This window comes from Capsicum annuum, chromosome 8 (genome assembly GCF_002878395.1).
Source record: "Capsicum annuum cultivar UCD-10X-F1 chromosome 8, UCD10Xv1.1, whole genome shotgun sequence".
Lineage (NCBI taxonomy): Eukaryota > Viridiplantae > Streptophyta > Magnoliopsida > Solanales > Solanaceae > Capsicum > Capsicum annuum.
Window position 1 is genome coordinate 56,139,698 of NC_061118.1, and position 10,700 is coordinate 56,150,397.

At 31.6% G+C, this 10,700-nt stretch overlaps 1 long non-coding RNA gene across 2 annotated transcripts; it reads left to right on the top strand.

Moving 5' to 3' along the window:
• The first annotated feature begins 1,460 nt into the window (after window positions 1–1,460).
• LOC107852335 lies at window positions 1,461–9,300 on the top strand. 2 transcript variants are annotated; one of them, XR_001669401.2, is made up of 3 exons: window positions 1,461–1,566; window positions 1,999–2,072; window positions 9,096–9,300. It is a non-coding gene; the product is annotated as an uncharacterized LOC107852335 (long non-coding RNA). The 2 variants fall into 2 exon arrangements; XR_007044006.1 differs by lacking the exon at window positions 9,096–9,300 and adding an exon at window positions 2,374–2,430.
• The last annotated feature ends 1,400 nt before the right edge of the window (window positions 9,301–10,700 follow it).

A 10,700-nucleotide genomic window follows, 5' to 3' on the forward strand; every position in this document is an offset into this window, starting at 1 on the left:
TGATTTGAGTAAAAGAATGGCAATAAATTTCATTTTATATGTATTTTAGTAGCAAAAAGTGTCTAAAATACAAAATAATTTCTTAATCGTTTTTATGTGTTAAAGAATAAATTGAAACATAATATGTTCTTAATACTGTTTTTGACTTGTATAAATCAAAGCAATATGGTCTCTTTGTAAAATTCTTGCTATTCAAGACTACACAAACATGTGCACATGATATCTCATCCAATTGAAATGCGTGACAAGAATATATTTTTTTCTTGAGGCAAAATAAAATATTTTTTTATCATGTATTGTATAGACATACTTTGTGGCTAGTACAATCTAAAAAATTTTAAAGAAAAATAATGAAAAAAAAGGTCAAATACAATTTGCACTTATATATTTTTTGTAACTATCTATATATATTTTCACTTAGAGAACTGTATATGTATTTTTCAAATAAGAGAACTATATATGTATTTTCACTTAGAGAACTATATATGTATTTTTCAAATAAGAGAACTGTATATATATTTTCACTTAGAGAACTGTATATGTATTTTTCAACACGGCAAAATATAACTATAGGTAACTTTATATATATATATATATATATATATTTTTAAAACATAGTTGCACATACATATTTATTAGTATAAATACAAATAGTATGAGATGCCAGAAGAGCGTATAATTGATTGTATGATGTATTTGTGCTTAATGATATAGCATCAGTTATGTATTCTTCATAATTTTGTTTATATGTTCATTTCCTAGGGTGCTTCACAAGAACAGGAATACTTCTTATTGCCAATCTCCAACACATCAAAAACGTCATAAAAAAAATAAATTAACGAAGACAACATATTAAATCAGTCAATAATATACAATTATACTGAGAACATACAAATAAAATCATAATGACAAAACTACAGTCAAAATATACAACATAACTCTAATCATACAAATGCATACATAATATATAATTACACACTCAAAGCCACAATTACACATAAAATATGCAAACACACGTACAACATATAAATAAACTAATAATATATAATTATAATTTTGTACAGACCCTTCCGATCGTTTGTGTGAAATTTTCTCATCTTTCTCATTTTAGCTCTTTCTGTAATTGGTTTACGATAATTTATGGCTTACAGGATGGTAGTACTAGTTTGTAAGGTGTTCGGAGGTGATTTAAGTCATTAATTGAGTCCTTAAGATTTAATAAAATTAAACTCGATCACAATCAACTTTGGTCAAGATAACCTCGATCTGGTATTTTCATGTTTTCAATAGGTCTGAAACTTACTTTTTAGTTAACTTACATATTTAATTTATTTCTATGGGGTTCTGAATAAATTTTTAGTATTTATTAAAAGTTTGGATATTAGATAATTAATTTAAATAGAAGTAGTGGGTAAAATCTATAACTATTTTCTTCTCAAGTAAACTACGTGCAAGGTTAATTGAAGTTAATAGGGTTTAATCCTTTGAACGATAAGTAATTATTAAAGAAAAGGGATAAGAGATTTTAACATAGATCAAACTGTGGCGGCGGCATCGGTACCCCAGGTAAGGAATTACTTTCTGTAATTGTCAATTGTGGATAATTCGTATGGTGTTTTGTAACTGATTACAAGTGTGCGTGCATAGAATATTATATAGAAGCAAACATGTTGCCTACCTTAATTACAGAATATTATATAGAAGCAAACATGTTGCCTAACTTAATTACAGTTGTTTGTTTCCTTAGCTAAAGGACAAAAATTAATGATTAGGGAATGATGGTCTAATCATTAAAGAATTATCATGGGAATTAAGTGATTTCTTATCAGTTAAGACTTTCGAAACCCATTGTTAGCTTCCGCTATTCAATGTTCTCATATGGTTTTCTATAAGTCACAATTTTTACAGATCAGCTTTTAGATTTTCTTTTTAGTGTAACAATTTATAAAATGGGTATCATTTTATTCATATTCTTATGAAAATTATATACTTAATCAGATTTCGAACGTTCCAAAATATCAAGAAAGAGAAAGACACCTGTGGACTAGTGACATTCGAATTCTTCGGTTGAGGTAGGTTACAGTTTAATTGGAGTTTAGACTCGACTTAATTGTTTATATGCTCCTAAATTGGATACTTGTGGATTGGTATTCGGACATGCTTGAAATTGTTGATGTTTGGATTGTTGATTCGTGTATAACTGTTTATTGAAAATTGACTTGATGGAATTGTCTTATGACTTTAAGTGTACTTGTAAACTTGATACATTGTGTTGTATGCTGGGAGGTTGTATAAATTGATATTGATAATACTTGTTTATATTTATGTTAGATCGGGTACCATGCCGGTACATTTATATTTATGTTGGATCAGGTACAACGCCGGAACGTTTATATTTATGTTGGATCGAGTACCATGCCAGAACGTTTATATTTATGTTGGATCGGCTACCACGCTGGTACGTTTATATTTATGTTAGATAGGGTACCACGCCAATATGTTTATATTTATGTTGGATCGGATACTACGCCGGTACGGTACATGAACATAGATTGTTCCCTGCAGGTCATGACTATTTGGGAAACAATAAGTCCTATAGCATATGTGTACATAACTGTGCAGATTCTGTGGATGGTTATAGTATGGTTGATACTCTTGATGGTTATGTGTCTTATTTGTGAGCACTATTTGACCTGTTATTATTATATTGTCTATTCATTGAGTATTTGTTATTTGATGAAGCCTATCTATTTGTTATTTGATTTATGTTGTGTACATGTTATTAAGTTGAGTTGGCCTATGATACCTATCACTACATAGTGGTTTGTACTGATACTACCCTGTACTCTTCTTTTGTTGAGTGCAGAAAAGTGTTCTAGGCTTAGACATGATCTCACATTTCGAGTTTAATAGCAGATCTTGATCCAAGGGTGAGCACTTCATCTCCAGGGTGCCATGGGTCATCTTATTCTTTTTCTTGTCCATCTTTCGGGCAATAAAACATTCTTGATTTACTTTATTTCTGGATATCACTTTAGACATGATCTTTGTTAGTAGTTTTTGTACGATGACTTTCGGGTCTTGGAGATTTTTTTAAGTAGTTTGTTTGACTTCCGCATTAAAAATGATTAGTTTTGGATTATAGTTATTATGTTGATTTTATAATAATATCATTTTAATAGTGACTAAGTGATTGGGTAATGGTTCATTTAGATGGTTCTCCCATAGAAAGATTAGTGTGGGTGTCACTTATGGCCATTTGGGTCGTGACAAAGTTGGTATCAAAGCCAGGTTCATCGATCTCATCGTACAAGAACTTGTCTAGTAGAGTCTTGTAGAATGGTACGGAGACGTCTGTACTTTTCTTTGAGAGGCTATAGGACACTAGGAAAATTCAAATTCTTCTTTCTTACATGCTATTACTTGCATTCAATTGGTATCTGGTGATTCCAATTGATATCTTTTAATAAGAGTAATGTCAAGTAAAGTTTCGTAGATTGGTGTGAAGGGCCCCACACCCAATCTTCGTAAGGCTATGAGGCTTGTAGAAGTTATTTTCCTTTCTTTCTCTCTATCATGCCATCCTAATCTTGGAGTACTATATTGAATCCAATTGGTATGTAGACAATTCCAATTGGTATTTTAATAATTATGAATAAAAAATCTAAGAGATTCCAATTGGTATCTGTGAATAAGGTCTAAAAGTTATTGTTAATAGGTAAAGACTTGTGAATGTTGTGAACTTATTGATTGCTTATGTTTGATATTTGGCTAAACTTGTGTTGCTAGATTTTTTTTATCATTGTTGTGAATTTTTTTTTTTGTGGTGAAAATTGACTAAGTTGTTTTTGTTGATAAATGTGATGGGATTATTTGATTTCTTGTTATTGTGAAACTAGAAATTTTATGGTGCTTACTTATTTTTGGAACTATTATACTGATGAGATAGATGGTATAAGAATTGAGAGAATGATATGAGAATATGATCTCAAGAAAAGATTGTGAAAAAGTGACATGAATAAAAGATTGAGGTGATATGTGTTTTTCGTAATGAGAGGTTTTTGTTAATGATTTGTGGATGGATCCTTATATAGTTTGATTATTTGATATTATTTGGGGATCCTTGTGTGGTCCGATCATTGAGATCGCATTTAGAATTTTTGTGCAGTTCTATTATTAAAATTATAATGGGTTCCTTGTGAGAACTAGCTAAGTGACATTATCTTTGAGTTCCTTATGTGAACGAATTCTTAATGCTTGGCAAAATAATGAGTTTTAAATAAAGGTGACAAAAACTAGTAGAGGTTGTTGATACCTATAGAATTTGATTGATGACTTGTTTGGAATGTGATATTGGTGATGAGACTGTCAATGACCTATAATTGATTTGTTTTGTTTGGCCTTGCTTATGTACTAGTGGTGTGGCGACCACTCTTGAGGTGATTAACAGTTAAGTAAAGCACATAATAAAAATGTTATTAGGTAGAAATAAGAATACTCTGTATATCTTAAATTGATGTTAGTGATATAAGAGAGGTTTGGCTTCACCATGAAGTTTTTGTCGTCCAAAAATATGGAGTTAGTGATTGTCAGAGCATAAGTTGTTGCTATGGATTTATGCATTAGGAACAATTTTGAGAAGATAAATTATTATTGACTTGAACTTGTGGCTGAATCATATATTTGCATGTCCCACAAAGTTGGCTGATATATGACACTTTTAGAGGATAGTAATTTTCATGGTAGTGGCAATGCAAAATCAAATGACTTAATTACATTCATAAAATAATTAAGGATGATCGTGTATGAGAGAATCAATGAATTATTAAATGTCATGATTGATCTTTCCTTGATTGATACTTGGTGGATATTTCTTATTAAGTGGTTAAGGTATGATGATTAGATGGATATTAACGATGATATGGAGGATAATGTGTTGTAGGCTCTAATTCTGTGGGGCCCGTAAAATGAGATGTTTATACCCCTTTTGAATCCTATTGCTTTTCCTCTCTAGTTTAGATTAGTTATAGCGTGGCTATGATGTAAACCTATGTTTGGGATGTGGTTTTAGTATTTGAAGCATGATTTGTATATTTAGCCTTATTAGGCTAGTATGGTAGTCTTGAAACCGTAAGTTATATAGAGTTGACTTGAGTACCTTGGTTCTAGTCGAAGTTGCTATCTTAGGCTTGAATATAGCTTACTTGACATTTAGAAGATGAACTAGATACCTTAGCCTGGTTTGGGGCATAGTGTGCCTATTTATGGAAATTGAGGATTAGAAGTGGGATCGTCTTGCCCACTTAGGCCTAAACTTGTGTTCAGTCTTGTGGAATCAGTTGTGGATGTTAGACATAGATGAGGCTAGTAAACCTTAGAATAAGGTTACTTTATAACTTGGTAACTTGTATTGATGTTCTTGGATTGTGGCTTTGAGTTCTAGTTATGATATTTCTTATGAAAGTGCTATTGGGCATATAGAGATGGGGTTTCCTTTTAGACTTGATGATTGGCCTATATAGATGCTATTTGCTCTTAGATATGCAAATTGGCCTAGAGAGGTGATATTCCTCGTAGGCATGATGTATGACCTATTAATATAAGATATCTTATGGACTATTATATGTCTATTTATATTATGCCTTTAATATGTGAGATACCTCCTATATGTGAGATTATTAGTGATGTGCTATGACTTATAAATATGATTAACGATATGAGTTTCGGATGTGTATAGGGGCTTAAGGCCATGATTATGTTGTTGTGACTATTTAGGATAAATTAATGGGCCAAGGGTTGTGTTGTGATAATGTATGAATATTCGAGGAGTGTTTATTAGTGTAACAGAGTGATTACAGTTTATGAATACATATATATTTGTATACACATCTCTCCGCTATGGGACGGAGGAAGATCCGGTATGTTGCTTACGACTTTATTGATTGAATACTGGCGATGACATGCATAGATTGGGTACATTCATAAATATTATATCGATAATTGATGTGATTGTAACTGAAATAGAATTTTACAATTGTTCTGCCTAATTAACGATTAAGCTATGTGGTAACTAGTTGCCTATTAGAGGACTATAGCACTTGATGGCTAGGAATCTAATGTATTAGGTAATGAATCTTGCTTAATTGAAACATGGTAGCTAGCGATGGTTAATTCGTGACTTATGGTGAAGTCGAATCTAGCATAGGTGAAGATTAGTTGGTACTGATGACGAAGTTTGTGATATCGATTAGTCGATAAATGAGGAGTTGGGTGTTAATGAGGCTTGATAAGAATTACTATTGGTAATAAGAGGTGACTAGTTAATAACTTTGAATAGTTGCTAAATAGTTAACTAGTGAATAGTAAAGCAAGGACTAGTGGGTGAACGATATTTAGATAATGAATGATGTCAGTTAATAAAATATGGATGAGTGGCAAGTAGTAATTTGTTTTCTAGTAATGATTAACGGATATAGGATGATTAGTTGATAATAATGAATGGTGGGTAAATGGTGATTTTGGTCTAGTGATGAACCTTGACTAGATGTTAGATGTGGCTATTAAATAAATAATGGTTAATTGCTATCCCGTGAATAAGAATTATGTGAAGGATAATGTTTAGGCTAATAACTAGAGGTTATGTGATGACTAGCGAACTAGTGATTCTATTATAATAAGTGTTGGCTAGCTAATAATGAGTGGTTAGTAAGTATTGACTAGATAAATATTCTATGGTGATATGACTATTTTTATGAGTATTTTAGTGTATGTTTTTCGGTAATGACTATTATGATGATAATATTATTGTGATGATGTTGATACCGGGCAAGGCCAGAGGATATTGTTGTGATGATGTTGATACTTGGCAAGGCCGGAGCATATATTTATGATATGTTGATACCCAGCAAAGTCAGAGAATACTATTGATGCTGTGTTGATATCCGGTAAGGCCGGAGGTTGATTACGATGATGATGGTCCTGATGAGGACAGTTATGATGAGTTGTGATATTGATTGTGTACTTTGCATTCATTCCTGCATGCGAATCGCCTATCACCAGTATGCACCTATATTTTATCAGCTGGCTTAGGACAGTTGCATATATATGGGTGAGGAATATGTCTTGTGTTTGTTGTATACTGATTGATCCTTTCGAGTCTAGGGAAATGAGGAATGCATAGGCTCAACTAGGTATTTGGTTGGCTGTAAGTTGAGGAGAACTAAGGAGATTGTGTCTGTGAAGGTCCAGTGGAAGAATTGTCCTATTGAGGAGGCCATGGGAGACTGAAGCAGATATGTGTAGCTAGTACCACAACTTTTTGATGATTTAGATAATTCTTTAGTTCCTTTCTTGTCGTTTGTTTGTCCGTTCGGGAACAAACGATTGTTTAATTGGTATCTGATGTAACGACCCTTCCGGTCGTTTGTGTGAAATTTTCTCATCTTTCTCATTTTAGCTCTTTTCGTAATTGGTGTATGATAATTTATGGCTTACAGAATGGTAGTACTAGTTTGTGAGGTGTTTGGAGGTGATTTAAGTCATTAATTGAGTCCTTGAATTTTAATAAAGTTAAACTCGATCACAGTCAACCTTGATCAAGACAACCTCGATATGGTATTTTCATGTTTTCAATAGGTCTGGAACTTACTTTTTAGTTAACTTACATATTTAATTTATTTTTGTGGGGTTCTAAATAAATTTTTAGTATTTATTAAAAGTTTTGGTATTGAATAATTAATTTAAACAGAAGTAGTGGGTAAAATCTATAACTATTTTCTTCTCAAGTAAACCACGTTCAAGGTTAGTTGAAGTTAATAGGGTTTAGCCCTTTGAACGATAAGTAATTATTAAAGAAAAGGGATAAGAGATTTTAACATAGATCAAACTGTGGCGGCGGCATCGGCACCCCAGGTAAGGAATTACTTTCTGTAATTGTCAATTGTGGACAATTCGTATGGTGTTTTGTAACTAATTACAGGTGTGCGTGTGTAGAATATTATTTAGAAGCAAGCATGTTGCCTAACTTAGTTACAATTGTTTGTTTCCTTAGCTAAAGGACAAAAATTAATGATTAGGGAATGATGGCCTAATCATTAGAGAATTATCATGGGAGTTAAGTGATTTCTTACCAGTTATGGCTTTCGAAACCCATTGTTAGCTTCCGCTATTCAATGTTCTCATATGGTTTTCTATAAGTCACAATTTTTACGGATTAGGTTTTAAATTTTTCTTTTAGCGTAAGAATTTATAAAATGGGTATCATTTTATTCATACTCTTATGAGAATTATATAATTAATTAGATTTTGAACGTTTCAAAATTTCAAGGAAGGGCAAGACACCTGTGGACTAGTGACATTCAAATTCTTCGGTTGAGGTAGGTTACTGTTTAATTAGAGTTTAGACTCAACTTATTTGTGTGTATGCTCCTAAATTGGATACTTGTGGATTGATATCCAGACATGCTTGAAATTGTTGATGTTTGGATTGTTGATTCGTGTATAAATATTTATTGAAAATTGACTTGATGAAATTGTCTTATGACTTTAAGTGTACTTGTAAACTTGGTACATTGTGTTGTATACTGGGAGGTTGTGTAAATTGATATCGATAATACTTGTTTATATTTATGTTGGATCGGGTACCACGCCGGTACGTTTATATTTATGTTGGATCGGGTACTACGCTGGTACGTTTATATTTATGTTGGATCGGGTACCACGCCGATATGTTTATATTTATATTGGATCGGGTACCACGCCGGTATGGTACATGAACATAGATTGTTCCCTGCAGGTCATGACTATTTGGGCAAAAATAAGTCTCATAACATATGTGTACATAACTGTGTTGATTTTGTGGATGGTTATAGTATGGTTGATACTCTGGATGGTTATGTGACTTGTTTGTGAGCACTGTTTGACCTATTATTGTTGTATTGTCTATTCATTAAGTATTTGTTATGTGATGAAGCCTATCTATTTGTTATTTGATTTATATTGTCTATATGTTATTAAGTTGAGTTGGCCTATGATACCTACCAGTACATAGTGGTTTGTACTGATACTACCCTGTATTCTTCTTTTGTTGAGTGCAGAAAAGTGTTCTAGGCTCAGACATAACCTCACCTCTCGAATTTGATAGCAGATTTTAATCCAAGGGTGAGCACTTCGTCTCCACGCAGTCATGGGTCATCTTATTCTTTTTCTTGTCCATCTTTCAGGCAATAAAACATTCTTGATTTACTTTATTTCTGGATATCACTTTAGACATGATCTTTGTTAGTAGTTTTTGTACGATGACTTTCGGATCTTAGAAATTTTTGTAAGTAGTTTGTTTGACTTCCGCATTAAAAATGATTAGTTTTGGATTATAGTTATTATGTTGATTTTATAATAATATCATCTTAATAGTGACTAAGTGATTGGGTAATGGTTCGTTTAGATGGTTCTCCCACAGAAAGATTAGTGTGGGTGCACTCATGGTCATTTGGGTCGTGACAAATTTACATATACAAACAGAACTCTTAATATACAAATACAATAAAAATATACAAACACAAATCAAAATATACAAACAAAATACAATTTCACTCTTCATAATATACAAATACAATCACCGTCTATATCATTACATTCTGAAAAAAATAAAACTAATGCTGTTCGTTGAGTACGTAGAAGAATCGAGTTTGATCAAGGAATAACTCTCTCAATTCGATCAACATTGAGTTCAATCAAATATTCAAAATATAATCTAAGACGAAAAATGATTTGCTGAAAAAATGATCAAATATAAAAACGATTTCGCATTATATGATTTGAGATTTCAAACAACATTATTTTCATGATTAAGTCGTCTTAATTTGCTAAATTCATGTACGAAATTAATTTTATGATTCAATACCTGTAACAACAATGATGCTTTATTTTGAAATTTTGAAGATCATGAAGATAATAATCTTCAGTTGATTTGAGTTTGATTTGTAAATGAAATCTACTATTTTAAATAAGAGTAATTTATGAAAAAAAGAATATACTGCTTTAAATAAGAGTAATTTATGGGGGGGGGGGGGGGGAAATCTAGTGTTTTAAATGCATAAGTTACTTATTCCTTATTTAACTCAATTGATTTGAGCAAAAGAAGGACAATAAATCTCATTGTATATATTTTAGTAGCAAAAAGTGTCTAAAATACAAAATACAAATTGTTATTTCAGGTAATTATGAAACAGTTGCTATGAAGCTCCTAATTATGGGTATAAGTTTGCTACTTATGACATTTTTTCAATATAAAAATAATTAATTTGACCAGATAATTATAGTTGGCCTTTAACATTCTAACTTATATTGTTGATGATGGATTCTTTGTTTTTCACATCCTCAAATTTTTTGAATCGAGGATCTATCGAAAATAATTTCCCAACCTCCAAAGATAAGGGGTAAGCTCTGTTACGCTATGTCCTCTCCATACCTAATCTTTGTTTTCCATGTGTTTATTTTTATTTTTTCTAGTAGCTGCAAAAGTTTTTTTTTTTTTTATCTTTTTTTTTTTTTTATGTAACTTATCACCTTAAGTATTTATAAGAGTAGTTAGGTATTTGTGGTATATAGCTTATTCTAGACATATAATTTTTACCAAAAGCTTTTTCTAATATTATTCTTCTTATATCTGCTACTTTTATATTTCTAAGTGCATACAAAAT